The 12,994-nt window shown below is 49.1% G+C and overlaps 1 protein-coding gene across 3 annotated transcripts in view; it reads right to left on the bottom strand.

Moving 5' to 3' along the window:
- TFEB (transcription factor EB) overlaps positions 1 to 11,754 on the bottom strand; it is a 50,216-nt gene extending 38,462 nt beyond the window's left edge. For 2 of the 3 annotated variants that reach the window (XM_073320467.2, XM_073320469.2), the window contains exon 1: positions 11,596 to 11,754. The gene's annotated coding sequence lies outside the window, so the exon portion shown is untranslated. The remainder of the gene's footprint in view (positions 1 to 11,595) is intronic. The other variant, XM_073320468.2, reaches the window with a different exon arrangement.
- Between the last annotated feature and the right edge of the window lie 1,240 nt (positions 11,755 to 12,994).

Here is a 12,994-nt window from a genome sequence, read left to right as displayed (position 1 = left end):
GACCCTGGGTCTTGGGATTTATCTAGACAAGAAAGTTGCATCAGCTTAATTTAAGGTATGAACTTAAACCGATTAGACTGTAAGATCTTTGGGGCAGGGGCTGTCTTTTTGTTCTGTGTCCGTGCAGTGCCTGGAACAATGGGAGCTGGGTCCCAGACTCAGACTCCCAGCTGCTCCCGCAATACAAAAAATAATAATTTAGTTCAATTGGTCACACCCCTGTGTGAATATGCTTATTCCAATAAAAAAGTGACTTTTTCAGTTTCACTTCCATCAACTGGGAATAGGTTTCACACAAATCAGGCTCAGCCACTCAAACCAAAACAAGACCATCAACCAGGGCATTCACACGAGTTTAATTATAGTAGTTTAAAAACCGATTTAAGTTAAACCAGTGCAACGTTCCCATGTAGACAAGACCCAAGAGGAGGGACATTTGAAAGGCATGGATAGAGAGATGCAGAGAAATGCAATGAAATCCATTTCATGAGCATTTCCATTAGGTTTGAGCCCACCTTTCTTCTTCTATTGGACACGCTACCCTGGCAAAGTCTTTTTAAATCCTGGGCGCCTACATGCAGTTCTCCATTACAACCGTGGGACCACAGCAATGTCCGTAGGCACTGCACCAGCACTGCATTTGGCCCTAAATTGTTCAAATTTCTTAAGTATATATTTTAAAAAAAAAGCTTTTAAAAAAGGGGAAAACCACCACAAATCACTGAATTACTACACCAGGTGTTTTGCTTCCAAAATTAAAACAGAATAAAATTACTCCAAAGCCTCGTGCCAAGTTTGCTACACCATTTAAGTCCATAAAAGTAAGGCTTTATACTACATAACCTGAGTTAAAGCGTAAGCATATCTAATAACCCCCCAAAACCTGCTGGATTTTGCCCTTGTTAATCATATATATGATGAAAGCTGATAATAAATAATAATACCTCGAGAGTAACTTTTAGCCAAGATCCTCAAGTCACTTTAAAAATAGTAATGAAATCTCACACGTTCCCTGGGACGCAGTTACGTATTACCATCCTTATTTAGATGGTATTATTATCCCACTTAAGAAAACCGAGTAACTGACAGAACAGAGAAGGAGGAGCACTATCCTGGAGTTAACCTACCCAGCCTATGAAGGCCTCCCCAAAATATATTTCAAGGCTGGACTATGGTCTAGATTCACAGATTTTTTTTTTTTAAAATCAGAAGGCATTTGTGATCACCTAATCTGACCTCCAGTATAACACAGGCCACAGAATTACACTTCTGTAACACAGACTCATAGACTTTAAGGTCAGAAGGGACCATCATGATCATCCATCTGACTTCCTGCACATTGCAGGCCACAAAACTTTGCCCACTCACTCCTGTAGTAGACCCATAATCTCTGGCTGGCTTCAAAGAATGTGTGTCTGACTAAAGCATATCTTCCAGAAAAGCATCCGGTCTGTATCTGAAGACACCAAAAAATGAAGACTCACCACTAATTTGTTCCAATTGTGAATCATCACCATCATTAAAAATGCATGCCTTATTTCTAATGGTCTTGTAGTTAGAAACAGAGCAAGTTAATGACAGAATCTGGAAAAGAATTCAGGAGTCAATTCAGCACCTTTCAGAGTAACAGCCGTGTTAGTCTGTCTTTGCAAAAAGAAAAGGAGTACTTGTGGCACCTTAGAGACTAACCAATTTATTTGAGCATGAGCTTTCGTGCTGAGCTCACGAAAGCTCATGCTCAAATAAATTGGTTAGTCTCTAAGGTGCCACAAGTACTCCTTTTCTTTTTGCAAAGACAGCACCTGTGGCCAATGCTAAATTCTCTTAAACTTTTCTGAAGTTACATTCTACTGAACTTCTTGTACAGGCAGTCATCGCCATAATACGAGCACTTAATTAGCATAATTATCACCACCATAATACAAGTGCTTCCCAGACATGCACTAAGCAATATGACTAACATCTATCACATGTGGTTCTTTCTCTCTCTCTCTTCCTCTATTCACAGGGAAACTGTGTGGCATTTTTCTTTCTTTATAATGTACTATCTATAGGTGCATTACTTGTTTACATCAGCAAAAGCAATGTTGAAATGCAAAAAATTCAAAGAAGTTTGTAAAGAACTTTGGCATTTTTCAAGGAGACGGGCGCTATATAAACGTGAGATATCGTTGCTATGGGGCACTCAGCAGATGGCAATGTAAAACTGTGTAATGTGGGGTGGGGGGTTCTTAGTGTGGGTGCAGTGTCTTTGAAGATATGCTATATTTGTACTAGCTTTTTGAGGCAAATTACCTGGAGGGAGCTGTTGCAAACAGCAAGGAGGATTGGTCTCTGCCTTGATCTCCCTCTTTCTAGAGTTAATTCTCAGTGCAGGGTTACTTCTGGAGAACAGGACATAGGTGTTTGGCCTGAGATTTCTGAAAGAAGGGTTTGCCTTTATGCCGTTTGTGACCACCTGGGTTCCCAGACTAGTGTGTGTGTATATGTAAATAAACAAGTCACATTATGAAAACGCGCTGTCTCTGTCTCACTGATTTCTCCTCCAAAAGGAAACCTGCAAGGCCTCAAAATCTGTCAGGAGGCAGAGGCATGACATTATTATAAATCACAGGGGATCTTCCGGAGATCTTTCTGAGGAAGATACATGGAGAAAAAAAAGCTAACTCATACTTCTTGTCACTGTGATACATCAGGAAAAAAAAATCCCTTTGTCTTCCAGCGCATTAAAGCCCAAACCTCTCTTACTGCACTTCAGAAAGCATGTCCTGCTATTAAAATAAGAACAGCAAATGTGGACTCTCTAGCATGGCCCCCCTCCAGCTTTCATCTTCCTCTCAGTCACTACATGGCTCACCAGAAACATTTCCTGGGAAACAGCCCTCAGCCAACTGGGAAGTGGGACAAGGCAGTGGGAATCGCCTTCTGGTGATTTCCAAAAGTGGGAAGAAGTGCTAACAAGCTTCTCCATGCTGATGCAACACAATCCTAACCTAGAAGGTGCTAATACAGTATGGTTGGGGTACCGTGGTTTCCCATGCTGGCACAGAGCCCTGTAGGCATCAGTTGCCTTCCAGAGGCTGGTGTGCCATTCAGAGAGGCCCCAACTGCAACAGAGCCATCTCTTGTTGTCATCATGGGGAAATGCAGTCTCCATATTCATCCAGTCTTGGGCTTCCACTGAAACCATGTTGTTTCCCCCAACATGACACCAGGCTTAAACTATGACCTGAGCGGACTGTCCACACCTGGCGCAAGAGAAATCCAGTTACTCATGCAAGCCTAGGTTCTCCCCTCCCCGACATAGTGTGCTTTACCAATATCGGCCATGAGTACAGGGACAATTGTGTTGTCTAACTACACCATCCACAGCTTCAAGAGCTGGTACCCCGGCACGTCTGCTTGCCTGCTGTATAGCCCAGCAGCAATGCAGTGCTATGCTAGATGTGCTCCAATCCTCAAACCAGGCACTCTTTTACAATACCGTAAAACACGGAGTATATCAGCTTCTGCAGCTATAAATTTCCTTGTAAATTTCCAAAAGCAAATACAGCGCCATGGCAGGCCCTGACCGGAAACAGTGACCCTGAGCCAACATGAATCAGACCCAGGAAAACACAATCCCATGCTTTCTCCAGCCAGCCTTGCCTTTTTGCACTGGGGATTGCAACAAAGAGAGGCGTCCTGCCATGGAAAAAAAAAAATCACAGTTCCTGACACCTTGCCAGACTTGAAATAATGAAGTAACCAGTATCATTGACAGGCAGCATCGGCTAGTGGCTCAGGCACCAAACTGGGACTGAGGAGAGCGAGGCTCTACCCCCAATTCTGCCAATAACCTGCTGTCTGATCTCCGGCAGGTCATTTCCCCTCTGTTTCCTCTCCCACCCTTTTCCCTCTAGGTGCTGCCACAATAGATATGTGTAACAATAACAAACATTACAGTAGATCTCTGCCCCCTGGAAACAGCTAGATTACCCCACCCACAGAAAACTTACCCTTGGGGCTCATATACCCATGACAAGGAAGCTTCTGCATTAAGAATAGGCCAGGATACCCTAGAGTCTTCACTCCCACTGACATGACTTCCAATTGCCCACATTCTCTCCTACCAGTATAATCCAGATCCTCCTCAGGATCAATGCCAGCAAGTGCCCTCAACAGACTCTTTCTGCCACCTGGTACTGCCTCCTTTCTCGAATATGAGAAAGCATTATTGGTTAAGTGAGGAAACAAAGGGATGGATGCTCCAGTCCCTGATGCCTCCTGTCTGGGAAACACACTTATCCAGGACAGGGGGTTTGTTAAAGACTAAGGACTTGACCCTTCAATATCAAAACTCCCATTGATTTTTAATTTCTGGGGGAGCAGCCGTAGGTTCTCGAGGGGGAATTTCTGTGGGAACCCTTTGATGAATTATCAGCAGCATGTTGCAGGGTATCAAAAGCCTGAGAGCTGTTAAGTCTAAGAGGCCAAAAAAATTACTGGTGGAGAACTCCAGCTGGATTGGTCCTGAGTACCTGAGAGGTCGTCTCTTTCTCTCTGGAACCCCCACTGCCCAGAATGGCTACATCCCATCAGAACAATGCAGCGATTGACCCACAGGCTCATGAACGCAGGAGACAGAACTTTCACAAGAGATTAACCTAGACTGTGGAACTCACTGCCTCATTCCTTGCACTCCCCCAATCTCTCTGTCGGTCTGTATCCACCTGTCGTCTCTTGCCTTATACTTTACTGTAAGCTCTTTGAGGCAGGGACCATCTTCTTGTTGCATCTGGACAGTGCCTAGTATAACTGGGTCCTGAGCAATGACTCAGGCTCCTAGGTACTACCACAGTATATAGATAATATAGAATAGTGAGATTAGACACACAGGCCTCACTGTGCTCAGAACTAAATGCAAAACTCGGCTCTAAGACTCAGCTTCCTCTTAGTAATCATCTCATGCACATATCTCACACACACGCAAAGACAGACACAACACAACCACATGAACATGCAACACACCCACTTTCAGACACACAATTAATCAGGCTATTTCTCCCACAGGCCAGGAGGGAAAAAGGAAGATTTTCAGTATTATTTCTAAACACACTTGGGGAGCACTCAGATGCTATCCAAACGTTGGCCATATAAGCACCAAGATAGATCAAAATCGGGATTGTCAGCGTTGCTGAAGGAAATCTATATGAAGAAAGTCAGACTCACCCTAGTTTTCTGTGTTTAATGGAGGCCTTTGCCCCTCAGCTAGTCTCGGGGGGTGGGGAGGAGGGTTTACAAATAAGCCGTATCTCTGGACGGAAACAAGGAGAAAGTGACCAAGAGCTAGCAACACAGACACTGATGGAAAGGGGGAGCTGGATGGCCCTGAGAGGGATTGAGTTTGGTGGTGTCAGTCCAGTGCCTTGCGGGCCCCCTTCCAATTCTATTCCAAACAGGTTCCTTTATTGCCCTCCTCACAGCAGTGTGTGGGCGCCTTCCAGCTGGGCATTAAATGACATGACTAACAGGTGTGGTTCGCTCACTCTCTTATCCTTACCCAATGGGGAGAACTGTGCCTAGAGTGGGGAGTTTTGTTTTGGGGAAGGATTAGCTTTTTTAAACCTCTGCCCTGCTTTGTGTTCACATCAGAGAAGGCAGGCTGAAGAAACGCATCTTGCAGTGGAAGAGGAACATGGTGAGGTCTGTGACCGTCCTTTGTTCCTGTGGGAGTTTGTTCCACCCCTGTACCTGGCCTCGTCAGCAGGGAAAACAACAAAATAGGCCATGCTCTCTAGGGGCCCCCTTAAAAGCCAGTTGATGCATCATGATGGAGAAGCTTGTCCTGCCACGGCCCGGGCTGTACTCTGAACTAGAAGTGGTTGTTCTCCAGGGCTGTCATTCTAGCAACTTTCACTAGGACTAAATTAGCTTACAAGAAATAAGAGATCACATCAGTCTGCAGTTCACCACCTAGGCTCCTCTCCAGAGCCTCCCTGTCGGCTACAGGTACTGAGAGACGCTATAAACCTCAGCTAATCATGTCATTAAAGCAATAACAAAACCCCTGGGAAAACCATGCTGAGCCAGCGCTCCAGAGAGCCGCAAAGAGCTGAATGCATCTTAACTGTCAGGGCACCCCCAGCACCACGCACAGCCCAGGGCTGGCATTACACCACATGACTCAACGCGCCAGGCCAAGGCACCACAACGCTGCACAGAGCTTCCCAGCACACCACACACAGTCATGCCACGAGACAAGAGGTCAACCAACACATGCCACAGCCAAAGCCATGACAGGAGAGCACCGGGTTTCCCAGGCTGAGCCCCAGCAGGGTACTTCTCGGCAGGTGGGGAAAGGTTGCAAGGGAAGCAGAAGGGCATTTACAGGAGTGGCCCTTCAACCCGCTGGGGAAGTCCCTTGCATTGCTTCCACAGCCTCTCGGTGTTAAATTATACAATAGGTTTTGCTGCCGGTGCAGGTCAGGCTTTACCATTACATCCTCCAAGCACTGCGGCTGACCTCCACCCCCAAACACACACACTATGACGAATCACTTCAGTTCCTAGGAAATGCAGGGCTCTCTCTTCCCTTTCCAGACAGCGTTTCAGAGAGTTTGCTGTCTCCCCTGGCCAGCTTTGCAAAGCTCATTGCAGGGTCGGAGACGGAGCCCGATTTCAATCGCTGGGACACGTGCGCAGTGGACCTGCTGCTCTGGATCGAAAAACGGAGGCTTCAAACAAAGCACCCGGAAACTGGACTCACGCTGTCCCACAAGCCACACCTTGGTGCAATTTCCTACTGATAAGGGCAAACCCTGGAATCAGGCAAGCCCAGTGTCCCTTTGAAAACATCCCTGACCTCCTCTGCAAATACCCCTGATGTTAGAGTGTGAGCTTTGCAGTTGTGTGTCTATAGACACACAAGCTGACCTGCTGCCCTTTTGCTCACCCTCTCAAAAGGTGACTGGCCCACAGCACACACACTGATCCCTAATACAGCAGGAGCCTCTACAGGAAGAGCTCAAGCAGCAGTGACAATGTTCAGATACCACAGCAATCATCATGGGATGATTGGAGAGGAGGAACTCTCTGGGGCAGAGAATGTCTTTTCTGTACTATAATTAAATAATAATAAAGTAGAAAGATCCACACATACATTTCTGCGTGCGAATACAGAGACAGGTATAAATGCAACAAGTTCCTTGAGTACATGCACTAGAGATGGGCAAGCCATTTGTAGTGAACAATCAGACACATGAATGAACCCAATATGTTGGGGAAGAGTCAACATGGCTTTTGTAAAGGGAAATCATGCCTCGATCAAGCTTATGCTCAAATAAATTGGTTAGTCTCTAAGGTGCCACAAGTACTCCTTTTCTTCATGCCTCACCAATCTATCAGAATTCTTTGAGGTGGTCAACAACCATGTGGAGGAGGGTGATTAAGTGGATATAGTGTACTTTGGCTTTCCGAAAGCCTTTGACAAAGTCCCTCACCAAAGGCTCTTAAGCTAAGAGAGCAGTCATGGGATAAGAGGGAAGGTCCTTACAGACAGGAACCAAAGGGTAGGAATAAATGGTCAGTTTTCACAGTGGAGTGAGGTAAATAACAGGGTCCCCAAAGGATCTGTACTGGGACCAGTGCTGTTCAACATAATCATAAAATGATCCGGAAAAAGTGGTGAACAGTGAGATGACAAAGTGTGCAGATAATACAAAATTACCCAGGATAAGTTCAAAAAGCTGACTGTGAAGAGTGACAAAGGGATCTCACAAAAGAGGAGGACTGGACAACAAAATGGCAGATAAAATTCAATGTCGATAAATGCAAAGTGATGCACATTGGAAAACACAATCCCAGCTATCCATACAAAATGATGGGGTGTAAATTAGCTGTTATCACTCAAGAAAGATTTTGGAGTCAATGTGGATAGTTCTCTGAAAAACATTCACTCAGTGTGCAGCAGAACCCAAAAATGCTAACAGAATATTAGGAACCATTAGGAAAGGGAGAGATAATAAAACAGAAAATATCATAATGCCTCTATATAAATCCATGGCATGCCCACAGTTTGAATACAGCATGCAGATCTGGTGACCCCATCTCAAAAAAAGATATGTTAGAATTGGAAAAAGCACAGAAAAGGGCAACAAAAGCGATTAGGTCTATGGGCCAACTTCCATACGATGAGAGATTAAAAAGGACTGGGACTCTCCATCTTACAAAAGAGATGACTAAGGGGGAACGGGACAGAGATCTATAAAACCATGAATGGCATGGAGTGTTATTTACCCCTTCACGTAACACGAGAACTAGGGGTCACTCAGTGAAATTAATAGGCAGCAGATTTAAAACAAACAAAGAAATAGTTATTCACACAGCACACAACCTGCGGAACTCATTACCAGAGGATGTTGTGAAAGCTAAAAGTATAACCGGGTTCAAAAGAGAATTAGATAAGTTTATGGAGGATAGGTCTATCAATGGCTATTAGCCAAGATGGTCAGGGGTGCAACCCCATGCTCTAGTTGTCTCTGCTCCGACTGCCTGAAGCTGGGACTGGACGATGGGATGGATCACTCGACAAATTGTCCTGTTCTGTTCATTCCCTCTACGCATCTGGCACTGGCCACTGTCAGAAGACAGACTATGGGCTTGATGGACCATTGGTCTGACCCAGTCTCATCGTTCTTATGTTCTTAACAATTCATTGCAAGAGCTCAGCCCCTTTTTGCGTTTGCAGATCATTCACCACTAAACACGTCACTGAACCGCTTGCTAAGGATTGCGCCCTGACTACTGCTTCAAGCACTTGGGATTCATCGCTTGCTTTTGGTCCTGCACGATTGGTCACCTAAGTCACATGGTTTCTGCTGTCAAATTGGATTATTCCCAAAACCTAAAGCGCTTTCAACAATGGTCACTCCATAGCCCTACAAGTATAGGGCTTTCCCCTGCTGCCTGCTCTGTGGTTAGCCTGCAGGGCTGTCAATCCAGCCCCTTTCACCGACACGAACTCTACATACGTACAAGTAATCAGTTGACCAGTAAGTCCCTGATCCTGCAGTTGGATCCACTCAGCCAGAGCCCTAAGCATGGAAGTCCAGCCCACATGGATCTGATTGCAGGATCCGGGCCTTAGTGGTCCTGTTCTAAATGTCTTTGAATCTGAGAGGCAAATGCTCTGGAAATAAAGCAAGCCACTACTGCTATTTCCTAGGTCCACCCACCTGAGAGAGAGAGAGCACGCACGCGTGTCATGTTTAGGTGTAGATCCAGCAACCATAAACAAGAAGTGCAAAGAGAAGCACTGAGCAGGGATCTTTCCACGCATCCCCATTCCAAGCCCCCACGCACAGGAGCCTTGTGGCATGAACTCAAATAAACAAGGCAGAGGAAATTAAAAGGCAAAAAAGCTAACCATCTACCATCTGTTCAACTCTCTTCAATAAAGTCTCCAGGCCCTCAGAGAGGCAAGAAGCAACCCACAATCACTGCAAACAATTCAAGGAGAAGCCCCCTGGTCACATGAAGAATCTGTTGCATTTTAAAAGAAACAGTAATAAAAAAAACCACATTTTTTTAAAGGGAAATTTCCCCATCATCTGACTTGCTGAGGTTCAGTGGAATCAGGAAACATGCCGGAGGGTTGTTGCAATCCTTCCTGCTTCACAATGAATTAATCAGAGGCTGTAGTTGCACCCAATCTGAATTTGGCACAGTGCGTTCTCACCACTAAGAGCGCAAGACTGGAAGCCAGGCATCCCTGTGTTTTATCCCTGACATTAACACAATGAATTGCTTATCGAGTGACCTGGGCCCAACTCACGGCTGACCTGTACTTTGTGGAGTCATTTACACCAGCGCATCATGGATATGAAAACCACACCAAATCAAAAGGGCAGCATTTTACATCCACTCTACACTGGTGTAAACAGCAAGATGCAGCAACAGCAAATATGGATTCCCTGCCTCAGTTTCCCCACCAATAAAATGGGGATTAACAACCCTTGAAGTCAATGACAATCAGTACAAGCAAAGGTTTCAGAGTAGCAGCCATGTTAGTCTGTATTCTCAAAAAGAAAAGGAGTACTTGTGGCACCTTAGAGACGAACAAATTTATCTGAGCATAAACTTTCGCGAGCTACAGCTCACTTCATCGGATGCATCGGAAGCTTATAAATTTGTTAAGTCTCTAAGGTGCCACAAGTACTCCTTTTCTTAGTACAAACATAGGGGCTCACACTAATGGATCCCAAAGCAGAACTGGGGCCTTCTACTTCAGAAGGGGTTGGTGAGTACTAGCTAGTTAAGGTTCGCAACATGTTTTGAAAACATGTTAAAACTGCAGGCAGATTAAGGCTGACAGTGTATCTTCCTTTGTGCCCGGAAAGTGCCTGCAGCTACCACAATGTGAATAAAACAGTAGGGTAATAGCAGTGCTAAATTAGGATTACGAATGCTATTAATAATGAACTCACGGGTTTAAAAAACAGCTCTAACAGCCCCTTGGCTCTGGTTTGGGGCGTGTGTTCAAGGTTCTAATCTTGAAAGGGGATCTGCACGGGCATCGCTCGCCTCCCAGATACAAGGGCAGGATCAGGGCCTCAGATTATAAACATCTGGTGTCGAGCCTGCAGCACCAAACGCCCGCGCTCGGTCCTTAGATCGTAAATAACAAAGCACAGGAGGCCCTGGTTGCAGAGTGCGTTCAAGGCACGCCGTGCTGTTGCACCCATCCTCGCCCGCTGCCAGCCGGGCTCTCCGATGAGCACCGAGTCTTGAGTCATGATTCAGTCTAAACGCCCCACTTGCCATCACACGCCAAACCCCCCCCTCCCCCCCCCAGGGAGTTGGCCACCCAATATGCCCCAAACACTGGCCAGGATCAATCACAGCTGGAAGCTCCTCCCTGCCGGGCTTCGCGAGCTGGTTTCAAGCACCGGGCAGGACTTTCCAAAGTTGAGTCCGTCTTTAAAGAAAGCCCCGGGGAGTTATTTCCAGAGGGCGAAAGGAACAAGCACAAAGCTCGGCTGGCCCGGCCCGGCCCGGCCCGGCTCGGCCCGGCGCGCGCACCAGCGCTGGCTTCCCACCGTAACCAGTTACATAAGATGCAGGAGGCTCACTTTTAATCGGCTTTGTGCGCGGCTGCGAAAGCAGACACCCCCCCTCCGCCCACACACACACACCCCTCCTGCTTTCCCCGCTCCCACAGCCATGGGGTGCCCTGGGGGAAAGGGGCAACGCCCCCTGCCCCCCCCCCGGCTGCGCTCAGCTCCCAGCCCCCGGTTCTGGTACCGGGTCCAGTCTGTGCGCGCCCCCCCCCATCTGCCCATTCGTGCCTGGGGCTGGTCCCGGAGTCCAGCCCTGCCCCCCCTCTCCCTGAGCGGCTACAGACCCATGCGCCCCCCCCCCCGCCGGCTGCGCCCCCACCCCGAGCAGGGAGCCCCCCCTGCCGGTTGTGGGTCCGCCACTAGCTCCAGGGCCGCTCTCCAGCCCCACTCGGGGGGGGGCAGTGTCCCCCCCCCGCCCCAGCTGCGTTCGCCCCCCCCCCCGCCCCCAGCCGGGCTGTGTTGCTCCCGCAGCCGCCCCCCCCGCCCCGGCACTTACCCTCCCGTGAAGGTCAGCGCCCGCCGCAGACTTTCCCCAACTTGCTCCAAGTCCCCGCGGCCCCGCGCGCCTGGCCGGGCACCCGGCCGCTCCCCCGGGGGGGCCCCGCTCCGGCCGCTGCCGCCCGCCCCGCGCCGCCCGCGCCGCGCCTCCGGCCGGGCTCGTCACCCCTGGGACCCCGGGCGGGCAGCGCTCCCCCCCTCCCGCTGTCAGGCACCTTCTCGCCCGCTTCCTCGCGGCACCCAAAAGAGGGCAGCACTCCGCGGCCGCGGGGCATGCCGGGGCGTGTAGTTCCCCCCCCCCACCCCGCGGCCGCGGGGCATGCCGGGGCGTGTAGTTCCCCCCCCAACCCCGCGGCCGCGGGGCATGCCGGGGCGTGTAGTTTTCCCCCCACCCACCCCGCGGCCGCGGGGCATGCCGGGGCGTGTAGTTCCCCGGCAAGGGTGGGGTTGGCCCTCCCAGAGCAAACCCCCCGCGCCCGTTGCATGCTGGGACTTGTAGTTTTGTCCTTGTCCCCTGGCATTTTTTTTCTTCCCTCCCACCCCGCAGCACAGCGGCCTGACTTGTTAATTATTTATTTCATTCCACACACACCCACACCCACACATCGCTTTTCTTTTAAATGTTTCATCGTTACTATATTTCCCCCCCACCCCCGATTGATTTATACAGGGAAAGTTTAAAGAGGTATTTAGGCCTCTTGTTGTTCGGGGTTTGTACAGCACCGAGCACAGTGGGGGGGGGGGTCGGATCTGAGACCGGGGCTCCTAGGTGTGACCGCAGTATGAAATAAAATAACAATAATAACACTTAATAACAAGAACGAGGAGTCTGGTGGCAACTTAAAGGCTGTTTCCACAGTATGCATCCGGCAGTGAGGGCAGCCTGTCACCCAGAGCAGGAGGGACCTGGTGGGGGGGCAGCCTGGCAGTGGGCGGCCAGAAGCCGGGTGCACACACTGAGCGAGCCTGGGCAGAGCACGGTGGCCGCTAAGGCTGGGACAGTAGCAGTGGGAACTGTGCTGGAAAAGCCCTCCCTGTCCAGCTCCTTGCTGCCTGTGACCTTCCTGGGGCTCCCCACTGCCTCCCAGCCAGGGCAGGGCCTCCTCTCCCCGTAGAGCGTGTCTGCAGCCCCCGGGAAGGCGTCAGGAGGCCGGACTGGAGCCCCCGCTCCTGGGTCCCACCAGCAGCAGCGTGCCTTGGGGGGCAGAGACACAGGCTGGCGGCTGCTCTTATATTGATATAGGTCTGTACTGTAGCCCTGGCCTGAGTATTTTATTAGGTGTCTAAGTGGGTGCTGAGCTCTTTCGAATCGTTTCCCTGCCGTTGCAGAGCCTCGGACATGGGCGCACCTCAGTCCCTCCTGTTCCCTACCTGCAGCACGTGTGCTCTAATTTCAG

This window comes from Lepidochelys kempii, chromosome 21 (assembly GCF_965140285.1).
Source record: "Lepidochelys kempii isolate rLepKem1 chromosome 21, rLepKem1.hap1, whole genome shotgun sequence".
NCBI classification, from domain to species: Eukaryota; Metazoa; Chordata; order Testudines; family Cheloniidae; genus Lepidochelys; species Lepidochelys kempii.
Note: the sequence above shows the minus strand (reverse complement) of the source record. Positions and strands in the feature narration are given on the sequence as shown.